The 23,585-nt window shown below is 39.0% G+C and overlaps 1 long non-coding RNA gene across 1 annotated transcript; it reads left to right on the top strand.

Moving 5' to 3' along the window:
• The first annotated feature begins 12,564 nt into the window (after positions 1 to 12,564).
• LOC132402868 (uncharacterized) lies at positions 12,565 to 17,353 on the top strand. The gene is made up of 3 exons (XR_009515116.1): positions 12,565 to 12,737; positions 13,080 to 13,227; positions 16,464 to 17,353. It is a non-coding gene; the product is annotated as an uncharacterized LOC132402868 (long non-coding RNA).
• Positions 17,354 to 23,585: the final 6,232 nt, after the last annotated feature.

Genomic DNA, 23,585 nt, shown 5'->3' with positions numbered 1-23,585 from the left:
AGTGGGGTCTGATCAGGGTCCTATATAGCTGCAACATCACCTCTCAGCTCCTAAACTCAATGCCACAATTGATGAAGGCCAATGCACTGTATGCCTTCTTAACCACAGAGTGAATCTGTGTGGCAACACTCCTGAGTGTCCTATGGACTCGGACCCCAAGATCCCTCTGATCCTCCACACTGCCAAGAGTCTTACCATTAATACCGTATTCTATCATCATATTTGACCTACCAAAATGAACCACCTCACACTTATTTGCCAATTCTCAGCACAGTTTTGCATCCTATTGATGTCCCGTTGTAACCTCTGTCAGCCTTCCACAACACCCCCAACCTTTGTGTTATCAGCAAATTTACTAACCCATCCATCCACTTCCTCATCCAGGTCATTTATAAATATCACAAAGAGTAAGAGTCCCAGAACAGATCCCTGAGGCACTCTACTGGTCACCAACTTCCACACAGAATATGACCCGTCTACAACCACTCTTTGCCTTCCGTTACAAACCAGTTCTGGATCCACAAAGCAAAGTCCCCTTGGATCCCATGCCTCCTTATTTCCTTACTTTCTCAGGAGCCTTGCATGGGGTACCTTATCAAATACCTTGCTGAAATCCATATACACTATATTTTCTACTCTGCCTTCATCAATGTGTTTAGTCACATCCTCAAAAAATTCAATCAGGCTCATAAGGCATGACCTGCCTTTGACAAAGCCATGCTGACTATTCCTAATCATATTATGCCTCTCCAAATGTTCATAAATCCTGCCTCTCAGGATCTTCTCCATCAACTTATCAACCACACCCACCATTTTGTTTTGGGATGATACAAATAATGCTCAAAGATTCAATGATAAAAATTATTTTAAGAATTCACAATAATTATCTCAGCAAAATGTTAACCATACAATTTTAAACCTTATTTTTGAAAGTACATTCAAAGCTGAAACAAACTGTGTAAATCAATCAACACAAGGTATCCTACAGAATTCTAGGGCCAAGTAAGATATCACTGATGCATCACTTCTTCATGCACCTTGCATTTCTATCCCTCTATTTAGTGATAACTTGCATTATGATGCTTTGTTTCCTTTTATTTATTGAGATACAATACAGAATAGGCTCTTCCGGCCCTTTGAGCCATTCTGCCCAACAATCCCCTGATTTAACCCTAGCCTAATCACAGGACAATTTACAATGATCAACTAACCTACCAACCGGTTCATCTTTGGACTGTGAGAGGAAGCCAGAACACCCAGAGTAAGCCTATGCATTCATGGGGAGAACGTACAAACTCCTTACAGACAATGGTGGGAGTTGAACCCAGGTTCCTGGTACTGTAAAGCATTGTGCTAACCACTCCACTACTTTTATCAAGGCTTCTCTGAAACAGCTGAAGCATTACTCTAAACCTGTGTTACTTGCGGTGGACTAGATTGGTATCATGCCCAAAACTTTATAGCAGAAATTGCAAACTTGTTTTAATATCTTTATAGCTTCAGGTCTACCAGCAACTCCTGGAAAAGGACACATTACAAGATTATCATTTACTGAGGTAGAGCAATGGAGGAGAGAAATAGGCCCTTCGGCCCACTGTGTCCATGCTACCCTTTTTTTACTAACCTCTGCCAATCCTGTCTACCCACATTCGACTCCTCCTTAGCTTTGATGATTCACATACTTTCCTTGATGCTTCTTAAACATTGTGAGCATTTCTGCCTAAACCACCTCTATCAGCCAACACATTTCAGTCTCCAAACAACCTCTGTGTTAAAAAAAATTCTCCTTCAGATCCCCTTTGAATCTCACATTTCACACAATAAGTATATTTCATCTTGTGTTTAATGTATTCAACCCTATCAACACTGAATATAATATAACAGTTCATTTTATAAAGGCTCTTGTTGATAGCAGGCAGCCTTCTCAATAGTACTCATCATTGCAACGGCAGACCCATGCAAAATTACCCCTTAAGCCATGGAAGACATTCATGATTTCTGTATTTCCAGTAGAGATCCATAGTAAAGCAGAATGAAGCAAACAACAGTGCAGCACCATTAGACGCACCCCCAACCATATCCACGATTCCCCATCCCAAACCCAATAAGCATGCGCTTCAACTATTGCGGGCCACTGCAGATCATGATGGTGGAATTCCATGCATGCATTCCTTTATATTATATGTTAACCTTTGATTCAGTGTTCAGGTCAATAGATAGGCTTTTATTTGTTCTCTTGAATCATTGAACTTTACTCAACAAATTAATAAAATTTTACAAAGCAGTTTAGACTGTGTCAATTGGTAAGTAAATATTAGTGTGGTTAGTGCTGTTCTGTGCTTCAGTTCAGATTCTGTCATTCAACCCAATATCCTGACAGTACAGTTTCAGTTTCACTCATTGTTATCTGTTTATTAGGAAGTTGATGATTTATATGTTATAATAACCCTATAAGGTTCCTTTCCTTTAAAAAATTGAGAAGTCAAAAATGTTACTAAAACTGCTGTTGTGTTTGTGAACTGTACTTTATGAATTCTACATGATATATTTTAGTGCCAAGATCTTAATTTCAAGCCTTGTGGAATTAAATCTGAGATTGCTATTACATTTAATACTACAGAAAGCTGTATTTGCTCTCTGATATTTCAATAGTAGATGTAAAGACCAATTCATTTGTAGCTGTTGATACTGTTATTTTATCTATCACTTATTTACCAGGATGCAGGAGAAGCTGTTGACCTATCAAGTTCATACAAACTCCAAATAAATTCTTCCCTCTCCCATTGGGTAGAAGATTCAAAAGCCATAAAGCACATACCACAAGATTCAAGGTCAGCTTCTATCCAACTGTTATAAGGTTATTGAATGGTTCCCTAGTTCAATAAGATGGACGCTTGACCTCACAATCTACTTTGTTATGATCTTGCACCTTATTGTCTACCTGTACTGCACTTCTGATTTCTTTTATTCTGCATTCTTTTATTGTTTTACCTTCTACTACTTCAGTGCACTATGTACTTGCATGAATGATCCATATAAACACTCTGCAAGACAAACATTTCTCTGTACCTTGACTTAAAAGGGTTGGATTTGGAATTGAAATAAACCAATTCCAATTCCACTTCCAATCCTCTTGACTCTTAAACAAAGGAAAACTTATTTTTAGCCAACACTGACCAAAGGGCACTTACTGGACTTTGGAATGACCAACACAGGGCTAATTGTGGAGGTAGATATACTTGCTGCTAATTAAAGAAAATCAGGAATTATTTTTTGTTATCTATAAATGATTTCACAATGTAGTTGTTTCAAATGCATACTTTTTCAGCAATATCCAATAAAAAAAGGAAAGGGCAACTTGGACCCCAGCTACAGATGCCTAGTTCACAATTCAACTGACAACGAATATTGAGCTAAAGCTGAATTGAACTCGGCTGTAATCACTCTTGCTAACTGAATTTATACTGTTGTACACATCGATTACAATCTCTTGAACAAAATATTGAAGGTTCAGTAGTATGCACCAAAAAGATTAGCATCTTCAGAAAATGGCCAGGAAGAAAATATGACAAGATAAACAGCAGATTGGAAATAGTTACAGGATTTATACATTACTTGCTGTCTTTGACAAATGAGAATACCTGGAACTGCTTGCCCTTTATTGTAATGGAACTTAAGACCAATTCAAGTGTAAAATGTACATGAACAGGATATTAAAATTATGTGGTGTTTGATGGAAAGGCCAAGCAGTGGTAACTCACAACATATGTACTGAAGTGTGAGAATATTGCCTACAGGTTGAAGACATTTAAGGATTTAAAACTTAGCCAAGGTCCAAGTAAGTTGGGCCAGCTACCTCCATGGGATGAAAAGAAACCCAGGAGACAATTTTGTAACTGTGCTAACATAGTATAGAACTGTTTGCCTGCTAATGAAATAATCTATTCTAAAAAGCAAGCAAGAAAGTTACCTGACTTATTCAGTTTTACCAAGATGTCTTTATTATAATTCTGTTGTATAACAGGAAAAGTTGGGGAAGGTTATCACAAAGAGAAGAGTACAATATCCATTGTTTATAAGCTGAGTGCAATCTACACTGTTTATAAACTGGCATGAGCTTTGTAATGTATAATTGAAATATGCCTTGATGGCAGCTGATTTAAGACATTAACTTTAATATGTTCCAGTACATATGCTTGCTCTCAGTTATAAATCCATAATGTAGTTCTTAAATTTACTACAAAGTTGTCATTTATTTAACCAAAATGTTGAATAGCTTTAATGAGCAAAGAAAATTATAGCTAATTCTTTCATTTTGTTATACTAATTGTCTTAATATCTTCAAATCAAATGGAATTTGTAGAGTAGAAGCAATTTGCAACAAAAATAATAGGTTAGTGAAGCTTTTCACTGAAGCTACATCCTAAGGAGTGTAACCCTCTCCTTTTGCCTTGCTCTGACCCTGAAGTGTGCGCAGCAAATAACTGTAAGTGCCTACGTATGCAAAAGAACAATAAAATTGACCAAGGTTTTATAGCTTTCTGCCCATTGGCTGCTCTAAGTTTAACACTGAAAATTTTGGAATTTACCTAGTATAGCAGAAATGGAAAAGTGTAGGAAGCTTACCACTACATAGAATATTAATCCAACAAGTTTATTATTCTGAGTATTCAGTATAACCTGCTGAATTCAAATGAAAATTACAGAGTTTTTAAAGAAATAATGAACTTCTATCTTGTTCCTGGAGGAAGATTTAGATATTCATGAGGAAGAGAGGATAGAAAAAGAAAAGAAAGCTAACCTCAAAAGTGTGACATCATGAATCTGGCAAGAGCCACCCCTTGGAATCTATGCTAAAAAAAATACCATTGGGGATTATCTTTTCACTGGTGTGTGAGAAAGCAGTGTTTTTCCTAAAAATACAATGTGAAATAAGTTAGATGTTAGAAACTAATCCACAACTTCTTTTCAATGTGTACAAATGTGTTGGCATTTGTGAGGTTGATGAAAGTATAATTATATGTGTTCAACTGAACATGACATTAATCAATAGTCAATCGAAATATTACCCACTCAGAAAGCCTTCTGATCCATTAACTTCCCCATGATTACAAATAACATCATCCATCCTAAATCACCCTTCCAGTCTCTCTTTTGCATTGATATCAATGTTAAAGTAGTGCAATCTCTTTTAATTGTGATAGATACGTGTGACATTTGTGCCAGCATTACATATCACATTAACAAACCTGGTGTGTGTAATCTATTTTTCAAAGTGCTAGATTTCTAATCAAATAACTTCAAGTTCAAATACCACCATGTCATCTTGGAATGACAAAACTTAAAGATTATTCATTGTTCAAGTCCGCTATCAAGCCAATACTTTACACAAAAAATGAAACATGTTTCATATGTCTCCAAGCACCAATTGCCTTCCTACACAGTGGAGTAAGCAGTTAAAAAAAAAGATTGAAAAAAATGTGAAATGCTGATCATTCTATCATCTTTGTATGATTACTAAAAATAGGACGCTCTCCTCTTCATAGGACAATCATTCTGGTTAGCATCTGTGAAGACAAGATACCGGAACTGTGTCTCAGCATGAAGTCATGTTATCTTCAGGGCTCTTGGAGCTATGACTCACTAAGTAGTTCTCTTAATGTGGTGAAAGGACAACACTGTTGTGTTTCCAAAGTCATCATAATAAATCTTCTGATTGGTAAAAATGAGCATGAAATCTACTTGTACTTCCCAAAGCAGCTAACAGCATCTTTGTACAGCAAAATCTGATGCCAGGGCAGCTTTGTACACAACACGACATTCTGCATGTGCCAATTCTCATTTGAAAACACATACTGGCAAAAATTATACTAAATATAATTGTCTTCGTTTTTCTAATTTATTCCACAAACTGCTTTCTCAGAAACTAGAATAATTTAATTTTGTACAGATCATTTCTCATTAGTAAAATTGAAGTCAGGAGATTTGTCTATTATATTTGCTGTTCCATAATTAAGCACATCAAGAAGTACAAGCACAGAAGCAGGCTCTTGGACCATCTAGTCTATGCTGAAAACTATTTAAATTGCCTACTCCCAACAACTTGCACTGGGATAATAACCCTCCATATCCATGTACCAATCCAAACTTTTTTAAACATTGAAATCAAACTCACATGGGCCACTTGTGCTGGCAGTTCATTCCACACTTTCATAACCTTCTGAGTGAAGAAGTTTCCCCTCATGTTCCCCTTAAACTTTTCACCTTTCACCTTTAACCCATGACCTTTGGTTGTAGTTCTACCTAACCTTAGTGGAAAAAATCCTGCTTGCATTCACCCTATCTATACCCCTCAGACAGGCAACCCACTACTACCACTCTCAGGCTTCTTCCACAGAACCTGCTTCATCTTGAACACAGAGTGACTGAACTTTCTTGATCAGCCTTCCATGCAGACCTTGTCAAATGCCTCACTAAAGTCCATGTAGACAACATCCACTGCCTTGCCTTCATCAACTTTCCTGGTAACTTCCTCGAAAAACTCTTTAAGTTTGGTTAGACATGATCTACCACACACAAATCCATGCTGACTATCCTTTATCAGTCCATGTCTATCCAACTAGTTTGGTATCTAGTCCCTTAGAATACCTTCCAATAACTTGCCCACAACAGATGTCAGACTCACCTTGCTATAATTTCCTGGTTTCTGTTTAGAGCCTTTTTTAAACAGCAGAACAACATTGGCTACCCTCCAATCCTGTGGTATCTCTCCTGTTGCTAAGGATGTTTTAACTATCTCTACTAAATCCGCAGTAATGTCTGTACTTGCCTCCTGTGGAGTATGAGGGAACACCTTGTCAGGTCCTGAGGATTTATCCACCTGATTTGCCTCAGGGTAGCAAGCATCTCCTGCTCTATAATCTGTACAGGGTCCAATGAAGTTGATGCAGCTTTGTTTTGTCTCACTTCTGTATCCATCTGCTGAGTAAATCCAGATGCAAAGAATGCATTTTTAATGTACCACCCCCCCAACCCCCATCAGTTTTGGCTCCATACGTGGATTATCATTCTGGTCTTCCAGAGGACCAATTTTGTCCCTGGCAATCATTTTGCTCTCAACATACCTGTAGAATCCCTTAGGATTCTCCTTCATATTTCTGCTAAAGCAAATTCATGCCATTTTTAGCCTTCCTCATTTCCTTCTTAAGTGTTCTCTTGCAATTTTTGTACTCCATAAGCACCGCATTTGTTCCGACCTGCTATGCATGTACCTCATTTCTTCTCTTAACCAGGGCCTTGATATCTCTTGAAGACCAAGGTCATGTACAATCATTATCTTTACCTTTTATTCTGACAGGCATATACAAGCTTTGTACTCTTAAAATTTAATTTTCCAAGTACACCTTTGCCAGAAAACAGCCTGTCCCAATCCACATTTGCCAGGTTATTTCTGATACCAACGAAATTGTCCTTTCTCTTATTTAGAATCTCTAGCCGTGGACCAGACCAATCTCTTTGCATACTTATCTTGAGACTAGTGGCACTATGGTCACCGGATCCAAAGTGTTCCCTACACAAACTTCTGTCACCTGCCCTGTCTCATTCCCAAATAGCAGAGCCAGTATCGCATACTCTCCCATTGGGACTTCTTCAAGCTGATAAAGGAAACTTCCCTGAACACATTTGACAGACTCCATCCTATCTAGTCATTTTACAGTACAGGTTCCCAATCAATATGCAGGAAGTTAAAATCACCTAACTATAACAATCTTACGCTTCTTACAACAACCTGCAATCTCTTTACAAATTTATTCCTCTAAATCCCTGGGACTGTTGTGTGGTTTGTAATATAGCCCCAGTAACATGGTCATACACTTCTTGTTTCTCAGTTCCACCCATAATACTTCACTAGTTGAGTTTGCTGATCTTTCTTGACTGAGCACAGCCTTGACATGTTCCCTGTCTAGTAATGCCACCCCCCTCCTTTAATCTCTCCCGCACTGTCACATCTAAAACAATGGAACCATGGAACATTGAGCTGCCAGTCCTGTCCCTCCTGCAACCATATCTCACCAATGGCTACAGAATCATAATTCCAGGTTTTGATCCATGCTCTGAGCACGTTCCCCTTTCCTACACCACTTGCATTGAGCTCAGGGCATTAGTCACACCATGCTCTGGCACTCTGATTCCCATCCCCCGCGAACCTTCCTGCTAGGATATTAGTGCCCCTCCAGTTCAGATGCAAGCCATCCGTTCGGTACAGGTGCAACTTTTCTTATGTCCTCCCTCCTACAGCAACTCCTTAGCCACATGTTAAACTGTGTGATCTTCCTGGTTCTGACCTCACTCACACATGGCATGGGTAACAATCCAAAGATCACAACCCTGGAGTCCTGCCCTTTAAGTTAGCACTTTGAACTCCCTATGCAGAACCTCATCACTCATCTTACTCGTCATTGGTACCTACATGGACCTTGACCCGTGGCTGTTCGCCCTCCTACTTAAGAATGCTGAGGACCCAGTCTGAGATATCCCAGACCATGACACCTGGGAGGCAACATAACATCAGTTCTGGGGTTGCTATAGGAAATAAAGCTGGACAGGTGAAAGGAGAGTCAGTAGGAGAATGTTTTTGTGCTAAGAATCACTATTCATGAAGGACAATGAAGAAATGGGAGGAAAAATTCTTATTTGGAGAACGGCAAGACTTCATCAGGTTGACTGAAAATGGCTACTTGAAGGTAAAATGATGTTACCACTGTGGAAAACACTAAAGAAGAGATTAGACTGGTTCAGTGTAAACGTATCCCCATGAAGCCAGAGTCACATGGATGGCAAGATGTGTGAAAAGCTCCACAAAATCCAAAAAGCAGCTCTGCAGCCACAGGTGCAAGGTAGTAACTTTCCCCAGCGGACAGCAAGGATACCCTTCTGTAGTTACCACATATGGGTTTGTTTCCCTTTCTGTTGGTTGTCCTGGCTACAGCATCTCTCATACACTTGGCATATGCTCCAGCTCCAGTATTTGTGGTAAACCTATGGTCTGAAACATTCCCCATTATATAGTTATCACTAAGATTTAAATCCTTCTCCTCTCATCTTAAATCTATGTCCTTTAGTTTAAGACTTCCCTATCTTAGCAAAAAAGACTATTATCATTCACCTTATCTATTCCCCTCATGATTTTATACTGCCCAAAGCCCCAAGCCCCAGCCTATCCAGTCCCTCCTCATAACACATGCACTACAATTCTATTAATTTCCTTTTCAGCTTAATCACGTTCTTCCTAAAGATAGGCAACCAGAATTGCACACAATACTCCAAGTCTCATCAACACCTTGTACAGATTCTCCAACACTTGTATCCAGTGCCCTGACCAATGAAGACCAGCATGCCAAATGTCTTATTCATCACCTTCTCTACCTGTGTTGCCACTTTCAGTGAACTATACACTTCGTACTGCTCAGTTTCTCTGTTCACGAAACTCTCCAGAGCTTTGCTGTTTACTGTATAAGTCCTGTCCTGGTTTAATTTCCCAAAATACAACACATCACACTTGTCGGACTTAAATTCCATTTGCTACTTCTTGGTCTATTTTTCCAGTTGACCTAGATCCTTTTGTATCCTTAGATAACTTTCTTCACTGTCTACTGTACCACTAATGTTAGGGTCATCTGTAAACTTACTAACCATGACATCCAATCTGAGAAACTTCCCTCCACTACCTCCTTCTGACTTCTACTGTCAAGCCAAATTTTACATCCAATTGGCGAGCTCACCTGTATCTCCTGTGGTCTAATTTTCTGGACCAACCTAGCATGTGAGTATTCATCTAAGGCCTTACTATGTCTACTGATCTACCCTTGTCAATCCGCTTACTCAAAAACCTCTGTCAGTTTTATCATAAATTCTCATTCACAATGCCATGCTAATGGTCACTAATCAGAGCTTGCTTTTCCAAATGCAGGTAGACCCTGTATCTCAGAGTACCATCCAGTAATTTTCCTATCATTGAAATGAGGCCTAACTGCAGCCATAACTTGTCCTTGCAGTCAAATAACATAGAACATTACACTATAGAACAGGGCCTTTGGTCTAAGCTGTTGTGCCAAACTTTTAACCTACTCTAAGATCAATCTGTCCCCTCCCTCTACATAGCCCTCCATTTTTCTATTATCCATATACTTATCTAAGAGTTTTCTTAAATGTCCCTAATGCATCTGGTTCTACCACCACCCCTAGCAGCATGTTCCATGCACCCACCACTCTCTAAAAAAAACTTGCCTCTGACATCATCCAGTCACCTTAAAAATTTGCCCCCTCATAGTAGCCATTTCTGTCATGGGAAAAAAAAGTCTCTGGCTGTCCATTCAATCTATGCCTCCTATCATTTTATACACCTCTATCAAGTGACCTCTTGTCCTCCTTCTTCAACACTAGAACCCCCCACCCCTCCAGGTTTCCGGTCCCTCTTGAGGACAATGATACAATTAGCACTGCCAGGGCCTGCAATAATTTTTACCCAGGCTTCTCACTATGCCCTAGGAAACATTTGTTCAGTTGTGGAGATTTATTCACCATTATTCACTTTAAGACTCTTTTGTAATGTGGATATGATTCAAGCCATCAATATTCTATTCCCAGATATCCCTAGCTTCATTGGCCTTCTCCACAGTAAGTACAGATGAGAAAAACAAATTTAAAATGTTGATCATCTCATGTAGCTCCACACATAGATAACTGATCCTTTAGTTGACCTATTCTCTATAACCATTTTGCTCTTAATATGCATAGATATTCTTAGGTCATCTTCCTTAACTGCCAAGTATAAGTGCCCTCTTAAGTATACTCCTACATCCTTTAATCCTCTCAAAGGATCCACTTAATCCCTATTGCATGTACCTGACATATGCCTCTTTTTTCCATATCAGAACCTCAATATGCCTAATCAGTTATTGCTCCCTCACCCTGCTAGCCTTGCCCTTCACTCGAGTAAGAACATACAGACTCTGAACATTCCCTATCTCACTTTTAAATGCCTCACTTTTGTCTAATGTTCTTTTGCCTACAAACAACCTCTCCTAATCAATCTCTGTAAGTTTCTGCTTAATGCCATCTGGTTAGCTTCGCACAAATTTAGGGTAACTTGTGGAACAGTTCTATTTTTTCCATAACTGTTTTAAAATTAATACAAGAATGTCACTGGTTCCAGAGTGTTTCCCTCCTGACACCTCAGCCTCTTGACCTGTCGTTCTCCAATAAGAGGTTGACAGTTGTCACTCTAGTAAGGATATCTGTACATTGCAGAAGAAAACTTTCCCAAATACATTTAACAACTTACACTCCACAAAATGTCTTGGTGTTATGCAAGTCCCAGTCAATATAAGGGAAATTAAAATCACTTACTATTACAACCCTATTATACGTACAGCTATCTGTGATATTCCCTCACCTGTGGAAACTATAGAAAGGGTGCAGAGATTTACAAGGATGTTGCCTGGACTGGGGAGCATGCCTTATGAGAATAGGTTGAGTGAACTTGGCCTTTTCTCCTTGGAGTGACAGAGGATGAGAGGTGACCTGATAGAGGCCTTTAAGATGTTGAGAGGCGTTGATTGTGTAGATAGCCAGAGGCTTTTTTTCCAGTGCTGAAATGGCTAGCATGAGAGGGCACAGTTTTAAGGTACATGGAAATAGGTACAGAGGAGATGTGAGGGGTAAGTATTTTACACAGAGAGTGGTGAGTGTGGCTGCCAGAGACGGTAGTGGAGGCAGATACGATAGAGTCTTTTTTGAGAGACCCCTGGATAGGTACATGGAGCTTAGAAAAATAGACAGCTATGGGTAACCCGAGGTAATTTCCTAAGTAAGTACATGTTTGGCACAGCTTTGTGGGCCAAAGGGCCTGTATTGTGCTGTAAGTTTTCTGTGTTTCCATGTTTCTATTTGCTTCTCTAATTCTCACTAAGGGCCTACGTTACAATCCATCAAATAGATTACCACTTCCACTTCTTATTTCAAAGCTTCACCCATAAAGCTTTATATTTAATCTTTAACTCAAAATGATTATCTTTCCACAGATACTGCTTGACTGGTAGGGTTCCTTTCTTTTAAATCAGATTCCATCATCTGATATTCTGTTTTGTTTTTCACAACCATTGGATCAGATCAAACTTTGAGCCCTACTCAATCAAGTAATGAACAATTACAGTGTTAACAGGAGTAGAAAGTTCCTCAAACATCCTCACCTTTAACACTGACAAATCTCAGGATGTTGATGCCAATAGCGAGCATGAAGTATTTGTAACCAATATTCAGTGGAGCCTAGTCATTTGCATGATCCTTCTTGGCCTCCAACAGTAGATCACCACTATCAAAACTCTGGAGACTAGCTCTTCCATTCCATAAACAATACAGGCATACTCAAGGAAAATTAAAGTAGGCTCTTTCAGTTAAGTAACCAAAAACTGAAAATTCTAGATAATGCACTGGCAGATCATTAAACCAGTAAACAAAGAGACTGACTTCATTGGCCCATAGGACATTTGTCATTCCTGCCGCTGGAAGTGGACAGACTTTCATCTGCCAAGTTTGTGCCTATCTCACTGGCACTTCAAAGGTGAACATTGTCCTTATTCTTGTAATGTGTGAAGTTCTTTACTGGCATTTCTAAATATAGGAATTTATCTGTGGATCAGATGCCTTACACATCATGAGACAGAACTTCAGCAGTGGTAACTTATCTCATTTAATTTTCTTGGGTTTAATGAACTGGCAGTATATGTCTATTGTCAACCAAGCAGGTTCTTCTTAGCACAATATTCTACTTCTCAGTATTTAAGAATCACTCATTTCCAAGAACACCTCTGTATCTTAAGAAAGTATAAATTTGAAGATTGCATAAACTACACTCTTTCATCTATCACTTGGGCTTAAAACGTTTTAGAATTGCTGTGATACATGTTTGACTAATGTATTTGCTTTTGCAATGAAACATTTCCTTTAAATCACATTGGTTTAATTATCCCAGCTCACTTCAATCGAAGTCTGAAAGTAGTATTTTCTATTTTGTATAGGTAGAATCACACATATATTTCAGACCGCAGATTTCTGAAAAATGTGCTCAAGCTGTCTATGGATATACAACCCATTTCCAAGTGCTACCCTTCACTTGAAGGGAAACTACAATAAAAATTGAAAGAGAAAATGCTCAAAAAGCCAAAGGTAAGAAACCCCATAGTATTAGTCAATTAAATTAATGATATATTGTAAACTTCTAGGAATATGAATTCCACAGCACAAACAACTGACAGCATTTTTCAAAAGTATTTCTTAATGATTGCAGCTGGAATGATCTCATGGAGCATTGATTCGAAATGAAAAAAAAGTATAAACAGTCAATTCATCACAGAAACACAAGATAACTTATCAAACCTATTATTTGTTATTACATATGACCAATTTAACACCAAGGCAATTAGTTTGATTTAATTTAATACTATAGCAAACACTTAAATACAAATGTGCTCTGTGACCACATTTAAAACTGTAACCATTTATCTCATAGACAAATTTAGATGGTTAGTTTTTGAAAGTTATAATGATTGAATTTACCACGGAAATCTATTGTCCTGAAATGTTAACAATTCTTCTGGAGCACAACATAGCAATATGACCCCATCTAATAAAATCCTGTAATTTTGTAATCTAGTAATCAATATCTACAGTAACAGCAGCTATTGTACATTAACTACTGTGGTGTACTATTTGTACCACAAATGCTCTGTGAAACAACAGACATAAAAAATTCCAAAGCGTCAGCACTTCATGGTAACCAAGTGGTGGCTGATTTCTTTAAAACAGATGTCAGATAATACAATTACAATGAAATCCCTTCTCATTTTTGTCCTAAGAAATTTGCTCCTTCCTGTTTTATTTCCCCTTTTTTGTTTTGCACTGACAGCAACAAGAAGACAATTATCTGACTATAAAATACACTTTGTACAATGTGTTTCCCTTTTCTAACTACTGACAGAAAATATCTGAGAGTTTCAACTTTATGGATGCTTAATTTAGACCTCAGTAAATATTGAAACTTAAAAATCTGGTGCTGATATTGTGATTTAAGTTGAATTCTAAGTATACAGTATGCAGTAAGTTCTGACTTTAACTAAAAAAACACTTTTCGCAACAATATCCCTAGAAGAGCAGTAAAGGAATCAAAAAAGTCCTTTATAGATACTTAGGTTGATTCCATTGAAGCTAAACTTGCATCAGCTGCCTTCAATGATCATAATTAAGTCTTTTCCAAAAGGTTTGCTGCTGTATAAAAAGAAAAATAACAAGTATTGGCAAATATTTATTCTTCCTATAAATTAAAATTCTGAAGGAAAAAGTCATTATGAGCATGGTAATTTTCAGTGTTCATGCAACTGTTGTAGTTTCCTCTGTAAGAAGTGAGGAAAATTGTTATTTGTCCAATACTTGTTATGCATTTATAAGATGTAGTTTTACATCAGATTCAGAAAATATAATATGTATTTTATATTCTCTTCGTAACAGTGCAGAGCCTGATTTTGGAGTTATAAATCTGATTCTTAATTGAAATCAGGCTTACACCTGGGATCAGCCTGTGGTGTTAACTACAGCAGAAAGAGACCCAGCCAACCTCCAGCTCATCACCAGCAAGAAGCTAGTGAACAATAGTGGAAAATTACACAGCCACAAACAGCCAATGGCAGCAGATCCAACTTCAGACTTTCATTCATGGTTTTCAAGATCAGAAGAGAGTCATTGTTCTGTGTACAGGGAGCTATTATCCCTGCAGATGTAACCTAGAGAAACCTTACAGCCATCTTGATTGAAAAAATGTAAACAAAATGAAATCAAAAAGCACAGAAAGGCAAGTACTGGAAACCTGTAGTAAAAATAAAGATAATTCTGGAAATACACAGCAGGTTGGGAGAGAGAAACATTAACTCTTTATTTAGATGATCTATTGTCAGAAATAGGGACTGAGAAAAAAATAAGATTTGAGCTGCAATGAAGAAGGTAGGAGAAAAGAAAAGAAGGTCAGTGACAAGGAGAGAATGAATGAGACATGTGGTGGTGATGTCAACTGAAAGAGGGTGCCTAACAAGGCTTGTGAATAATTAGATATGTATCTGGGGAATAGCATTGTATAGGAGGAGATGATTGAAATCTGGAATTAGCAGGAAGGAAAATACTGAATGCTAGAAATGTGGAATACAAATCTTGAATTGTTTTTTTCTGAAATTGGTTGTTGATTTGAGGGCTGTAATAAGCCTAATCAAAAGATGTTGTTCCTTTGACTTGTGTTCAGCTTCAATGGAGCATTATAGGAGTTCAAAGCCTGAGAGTAGGAGGGAGAATTAACTTGATGTAGCTGGAAGTCCGGGAATACCTTTGTGAACTGTTCTGCAAAGGAGTCAGATAATCTGCGTATGGCTTTCCCAAGAGCAGAAGAGGCAATATCATGACTAATGCAGTAAGCCAAAGTTGAAGAAATACACTACTGCCTTTCCTGGTAAGAAAGTCTGGCTTCACGTGTGGTAGAATGGCAAAACACTGATGTATCTTCTGAGGGACAGGGCTGTGAGAGCGGTGAGAGAGCACTGGTAGAGATGGAAGAACAAGCCAGAATGTCCCCAAGGGAGCTGTCCCTTCAGAATGCTTCGAGGTGAGGGAAAGAGTGTCTGATGGTGGCATTATGTCAGAATGCTCACAGATTAGTATCTCACGGACACGTGGTGGTAAAATTGCTTCGGATTATTATCTTTGTCTTTGTGCAAAATGCAAAATAATTTTGCCACAATTAGGCACTTATTTATTAGAGATATAATTCTTTCTCTGTTAATTCTGACATTGTTCAGAATGTACAATGTTAAATAATGGTTTTAACAATGTTTTTTCTTTATATAATAAATCTCCAAATGCTTCAAATCTGTCTACTTATTTTTCTAAAAATGTGCTATATTTCACTGTTTGAAATTAGGCAGGAAGTTGAAAGTTCTATTTCATCTGAGCCCATTTCTTTGAAATGAGATAAATTATCTAAGGAAGTGCAACATTTCACCAAAAAGTGACTTTCACAACAAGCAAATTTCTTTGCATTTCTCATCTCAGTTTGAAGCTTCTAACACTAAACTTGTAATCTAAACACTAGCTTTTCTACAGTGTGATGAATCATTGAGCATTACCAAAATTTACCACAATTCCTAGAAAACTACCTAGGAATACAGATTTCCATCTCTCACTCTCACTCTCATTGAATACCTTTGAGGGTGAAGAACCTCTTCAGCTTCACAAACTCTTACCCACCAATGGTTTAAGAAATCACAGAGGGGTTTCACCATTTTTTAACATGGGTAAAGCCTTTTAATTTATTTTGTCTTTTCTATGAGCATTATTTTCACTTTCAACTTCTTTATCTCTTGCAGCCTTCTTGTCTTCCTCTAGGTGGCATTCAGCCAGCACAAGGCAGTGATCAGAGAACACGAGTGTAACATCAGAGGCTCAAACCATGAGCATTTGAGGCTCACAAGGACATCTACCCTCAATCGATCTGACCTGCCAGCCTGCAACCTGGGATATAGGAGTTATGAGACCATTGAGTGGCTTGCTAGAGCCCTGCTACTACCCGTCAGAAGTCGCATATAGGCTAGATTGTATAAGAATGGAAGATTTCCTTCAACATATGTTTTTAAAACAATCTAGTCATTTTATATCATTATTGCTCAGACTAAATTATTTACTTTATTTATTGAATCTCCCTTGGTAAATGAAAGAAGATGAGCCAAAAGATCTTCTTCCTCCTCCTACTAGTCATCCTGAAAAAGTCAATATAGACTGCAAGCAGGTAGAAACTGATATTTGGGGAGATGATACACTCCCAGAAATAAGGTATGCAATTTTGTTCCTTAGAGGAGATAGAATATGCTGTAGCCTTTATTGTTATTTCATTAACTTCAGCTCATGAAATAAAAATTATACCTGTATTGTAAAGCCAAACTCCTGACGTAGGAAGTGTGCTCTGGTTTCAGTACTCGTAATCCCTTTGAAAGATAGGTACTTAATTTGAAAGCTGGTAGAATAATACTACAATACCTACAAGTTACAAGTACAGGCTTAAGTTTTGTCACATGGGTGTTCCAGGAGGAGTGCACGTGTTCATCACCAAGCCCAACAAAATTGCAATGTAGTTTTAATCAAGATTAGATGATAGACATGCTCCATTCATACCTGGTTCACAATATCTTTAACTTCATTGATTTTTAAACAAATGTAAGTTGTGTCTTTAAAGTCTTCACTCAAAGCATTAAATTGCCTGTTCTTCTCACAGCTGTTCAGTATCTGCTACTTGTCCAGTCATTTTTCTTAACTTTATTGTTTCACACATTGACCACCCACAGCATTTTGCTTTGGCAACATATATTAATGCAATGAACCAGATTTATACTTGAGCAAACATGATGATCTAGATGCTTCAACATGAAGAAATAATGCTTGGAGCCTCAGAAACAGAGAATTCTAAAGTGTTCAAAATGCTAATTGTGGTGTGGGTGAGAATCAGCATTACAGTCTTCCTACATTGAGAGCATCCTGACTGGCTGCATCACTGCCTGGTATGGGAACTGCACTTCCCTCAGTCCTGCTCTAATTGGGGTGTGGGTGAGAATCTGCATTACAGTCTTCCTACATTGCTGAGTCTTAATGCAGCCTGACTGCCACCAATTTGCAGCAGTTGTGTGCACTCACAAGTTAACATTGCTTAAACAATTGAGGCTGCTTTGGAACAACTTTGCTCTGAAATTTGGTGGGTGAGATGCAATTGTGGAATATGATTTGGGATGGTTTAATAAAGGGACATTCAGAAATGCAGGAGAAAAGGGAGCATTTACTCCTTTCATTAAGAAAGATCAGAACCATCCAGGTGGAATCTTCATTAAGTGCCCTGTTGCATTTAACAATCAAGTTTGGGATAAGTATTTTGTCGCATTCATTAAATCAGCAACACATAAGATGTAAACCTAATTTTGCTTGAGGTAATTTTAATTTGCTATAAAAGCCACGGACAAAATGTTACTTTGTCATTTTCTGAGTGGCACATAAAAATTGCTGGAGGAACTCAGTTCAGGCAGCATCTATGGAGAGGAGTGAACAGTTGATGTTTCAGGCCGAGATCCTTCACCAGGACTGGAAAGGAAGGGGAAAGCAGCCAGAACAAGAAGGCCAAGGAAGGAAACTATGGCATCCTCTACTGCTCCAACAAGGCCATGCTCTGGTTGGCGGAGCAAAACCGTATGTTCTGTCTGGGTAGCCTCAAAACTGATGGCATGTACATTGATTTGTCTAACTTCCAGTAATTTCTCCTCACTCTTTTCCCATTCCCCATTCTGGCTCCCATCTTACCCTTTCTCTTCGACCAGCTTCTCTCTGGTGCCCTTTCTCCTTTCCTTTCTCCTATGGTCCATGTCCACTCTTATGAGTTTCCATCTGCTTCACCACTTCACCTCTTCCATCTATCAACATTGAGCTTCTTACTTAATCCACCATCTCCCACCACCCCCTTCCCTATTACTTGGTTTCACCTATAACCTTTCAGTGTGTACTCCTTCACTTCCCCCACCTTCTTATTCCAGTTTCTTCCTCTTTCCTTTCCAGTCCTGATGAATGGTCCTGGCCTGAAACGCTGAATGTTTATACTTCTCCATAGATGCAGACTGACCTGCTGAGTTCCTCCAGTGTTTTGTCTGATTTGCTTTGGATTCTGCATCTGCAGAATGTCTTGTGTTTATACTCAGTGTGAGCCAGGAATCCCAAAGCCACTACTTAAAAAGCAATAAAGTAATCTTCCCCGACCTGGTTCTTGGTTATCATATTTCCACATTCTATCTTGATTGAATCATGTTATTGTAAGGAGAAGAAATATAACAATAATAAAAAGAATACAAGTAATGGATAAGCCAGCTTGTCATTTGATGTGACTAATAGACCATTTTTCTAATTGAGTGGAAAGCTTTTGCCTCGATTTTAATTCAGCCTCGCACAAGATGCTTGCAGATCTTAACGGGTCAGGCAGCCTTGATGAAGGGATATAAGGCAGTCTATGTTTCAAGACCCTTCACTTGGACAGCATGATGAACATTGGTGGGTCCTGGCCCAGGGGTGTAAATAAGAGGTGTATGAGAGCTGTTGTACTGCTTAAGAGGAGGTTTCCAAGAGCTATCCTCTAGCTTGCTAGTTGGCATCCAGTCCAGATGAAGGGGTCTTGATGCAGCTTGTCAATTGTCCATTTTCTGACACAGATGCTGCCTGGTCCAGTGAGTTCCTCCAGCATCTTGTATATTCTTCCAGATTCCAGCATTTGCAGTCCCTTGTGCCTCCATTTTAATTCCGCAATAAAGAACGGGTAATTACAACGGTGATCGCATGCATTATGTTGCTTTGCCCACACCAAGAGCCACAAACAAGAAGGCTCCCCAGTCCAGCTAGACATGAGTTACTATGTCACATTGGAAGCTTTGCCAAACCACCCAAAACAACCTAGATGTGGATATTATTTTGTTTATATGTTACAAGAAGTACTGGCTTGAAGAAACAGTTTGTCAGCATGTTGAGAAATCATCAAGAAAAATAAATGTTTAAGATTCCCATCAATATTTGGAAGAGAAGTTTGTGTCATGAAGAAATATCCCAATTTAGTTGAACTGACATGGCCAAGGTACAAATACAAAAACTGACATCGTTCACCAAGTTCTGCACCTAAGTGTTGATTTTGCTGAGAAACCATTGACATCTTTAACTAAAAATAAACAAGTGCTGGCCCAATATTTAAGTGCTCAAACAAGGCAATTTTATTTACGTCATAGTTGGGATATGTTGACCAAAAATACCTGATTAATGAGATAAGTCAGTAAATTGGTTTATTATTGTCATATGGATTAATCGAGTTAAATTCTCATTCAATGATTCAAGCACACCAAATGGGAAATCAGTCCCAGTGAATGCCTTCTTCCATTGAAACTGACAGGAGTGAGATGTGAGAAGGAAGGGAGATGTCTACTGTGTTCACAGAAGAGAGTGTGCCAATGTGGACAAAAATGTCAAGTAAAAAGGAGGTAATGACATGAAAACAAGATACGCTTCCGCCGTAAAATACTTAATAAATTCAGCTATAGCCATGCTCTGATTTCCAACTCCCTGTTGCCATACTATAGCAGGTTATCCAAAGCCAGTGCAAGAGTGATCAAGTAGGAATCAAGAACACTAAAGTAACCTGGATTTATGTTGTAATACATTTGTATCTGAGCCACATAAAATTGAATCCATATCAATTTGGCACAGGTCAGAATATAGCATAAATAATAAGGTTTATAAGTATAGGCTATATTACAATACTTAAGGAACGTACAACATAGAACAGTATAGCACAGGAACAGGCCATTCGGCCCACAGTGTTGTGCTGAACCAGCTAAAAAGCAAATCAAATACACCCAATCACTAATCCCTCCTACCCACATAATGTCCACCTTCCTTACATTCATGTGCATACATTAACGTCTCTTAAAAGCCTCTAATATATTTGCTTCTACCATCATATCAGGCAGTGCGCTCCAGATATCCATCACTTTTTGAGTAAAAAACTTACCCCTCACATCCCCTTGAACCGACCCCCTCTAACCTGCAATGAATGCCTTCTGGTATTAGACATTTCAACCCTGGGAAACAGATACTCTTTGTCCACTCTGTCTATGCTTCTCATAATCTTATAAACCTCTATGAGATCTCCCCTCAACCTCTGCCACTCCAGAGAAAACAGCCCAAGTTTATCCAGCCTCTCATGATAACACGCGCCTTCTATATCAGTGGTCCCCAACCTCCGGGCCACGGAGCGTGCAGGGATGCAGCGGAGGCTGGTGCCCACCCAGCACATCTTTAAGAAAAAAGCCAAAATAAACAAGCTAATTAATTAGGTACCGCCCAGCACGTAAATGTCGGCCCAGATCAGAGGCTACCACTGCACCCCTGCATGTTCGCGGCCCAGAGGTTGGGGACCACTGCTCTAAACCAAGCAACATCGTGGTAAACCTCTTCTTCACCCTCTCTAAAGCCTGAACAGCCTTCCTATACTGGAGCCAAAACTATATGCAACACTCCAGGTAGGGCCTCACCAGACTTTTATCAAGTTGCAACATAAACTCTTGACTTTTGAACTCAGTGTCTCAACAAATAAAAGCAAGCATTCCATAAGCCTTCTCAATCACCTTATTGACCTAAGTAGCCACTTTCAAAGAGATATGAAATTGGATCCCAAGATCTCTCTGCTCAGCAACACTGTTAAGGATCTTCCCCTGTCTCCTTGCTTCTGCCCTACCAAGGTGCAACACCTCACAATTGTCTGGGTTAAATTCCCATCTGCAACTGATCTATATTGCACTGAATTCTGTTCCAGTCTTCTACACAATCAACAACTCCAATAATTTTGATATCATCCACAAACTTACTAGCCCATCCATCTTCATTATCAACCAGGTTATTTATATTACAAACAGCAGAGGTCCCAGCACAGATTCCTGTGGAACACCACTAATTACAGACCTCCAGTTTGAGTAAGTCCCTTCAACCGCTAACCTGTCTTTGATGTGTAAACCAGTTCAATGGCCAAGTAGCTGAATCCAAAGAGTCAATTTGCCATGGACCCCATACATCTTAATTTTCTGGATTAGCCTCCCATGAGGAAATTTGTCAAATGCCTTACTAAAATCCATGTAGACAACATCCACTCCCTACACTCATCAATTTTTTTTTGTCATCTTGTCAAAAAAATCAATCAAGTTGGTAAGGTACAACCTGTCCTCCACAAAGCCATGCTGGCTCTCCCTAATTAAGCCATGGTTTCCAAATGCTCATATATCGTATCCCTAAGAATTTTCTCCAACAATTTCCCTGCAATTGACATGAAACTCACCAGTCTATAGTTCCCATGGTTTTCCCTTGAACCCTTCCTAAATAGAAGTAGAACATTAGCCCCTCACCACTCCCTCAGGATACTTGTCAAGGCCACAGAAAATTCATCTCTTGGCTCCTTCAATTACCTGAGATAAATCCCATCAGGCCCTAGGGACTTATCCAACTTAATACTCATTAGGAGCCCCAACACTTCCTTCTCTTTGACCTCTAAATGCCCTAATATATTTATACACTCAATACTGATCTTCTGGGCTTCCATGTCATTTTCTTTGGTAAATACTGAAGCAAAGTATTCATTAAGTGCCTCACTCACATTCTCCACATCCAAGCAAATTCTTCCCCCTTTATCTTTGAGTGGTCTCATCCTCTTCCTAATTCTCCTCTTGCTCGTGATGTATGTATAGAATACCTTGGGATTCACCTTCATCCTACTTGCCAAGGACATTTCATGGCCCCTCCTGGCTTTCCTAATTCCTTTCTTTAGTTCTTTTCTGGCTTCTTTATATTCCTCGTGTGTTTCATCTGATCCTTCCAAAGCTTTGCATACTTTTTCTTTTACTTCTTAACTAGATTCATCACCTCTCTGGACATCCAAGGCTTCTTATCTTTCCATTCTCACCCTTCTTTCTAACAGGAACATACCTTTCCTATACTCTGTGCAATTGATGTATAAACACCTTACACATGTCTGACAGGCACTGGCAAGAGAAAATATATTCCCAATTAACACTTCTTAGTTCTTGCCTAATGCCCCCATAAGGCATCGGTGAGGCCTCACCTTGAGTATTGTGAACAGTTTTGGGCTCCTTATCTAAGAAAAGATTTGTTGGCATTGTAGAGGGTCCAGAGGGTTATCATACAAGGAATGTTTGATAGCTCTGGGTCAATACTCATTGGAATTTAGAAGGATGAGGTGGGATCTCATTGAAATCTTTTGAATGTTGAAAGGCTTATACAGAGTAGATGTGGAAAGGATCTTTCCCATGGTGGGGGAGTGTAGGACAAGAGGGCACAGCCTCAGGATAGAGAGGTGTTCATTTAAATTAAAGATGTAGAGAAATTTCTTTAGCCAGAGGGTGGTGAATTTGTGGAACTTATTACCACAGCCAGCTGTGGAGGCCAGGTCATTGGGGATAATTAAGGCAGAGATTAATAAGTTCTTGATTGGACACAGCATCAAAGATTATGGAGAGAAGGCCAGGAGTGGGACTGACAAGGGGAAAAACTGATCAGTCATGATTGAATGGCAGAGCAGATTCAATGGGCCAAATGGCCTAATTCTGTTGCTATGTCTTATGGTCTTATGATCTTACCTATAGCTAGCCTGAAAGTTGAGGAGTTGTGATCACTCTTCCCTAATGCTCACCAACTGAAAAGTCTGTCACCTGGCTAGGCTTATTACCCAACACTAGCTTCCATTATGGCCTCTCCTCTCATTGGATCATCCACATGTTGATTTAAGAAACCTTCCTGAATGCATTTAACAAATTCTGCCCTATCTAAATCCCTTGCACTAAGAAGATCCCCAGTTTATGTCAGGGAAGATGAAATCCCCCATGACAACAACCCTATTATTTTTACACACTCCT

This window comes from Hypanus sabinus, chromosome 12 (assembly GCF_030144855.1).
Source record: "Hypanus sabinus isolate sHypSab1 chromosome 12, sHypSab1.hap1, whole genome shotgun sequence".
Lineage (NCBI taxonomy): Eukaryota > Metazoa > Chordata > Chondrichthyes > Myliobatiformes > Dasyatidae > Hypanus > Hypanus sabinus.
The sequence above is the reverse complement of the archived record's forward strand: the minus strand, read 5'-3'. Positions and strand labels throughout refer to the sequence as shown.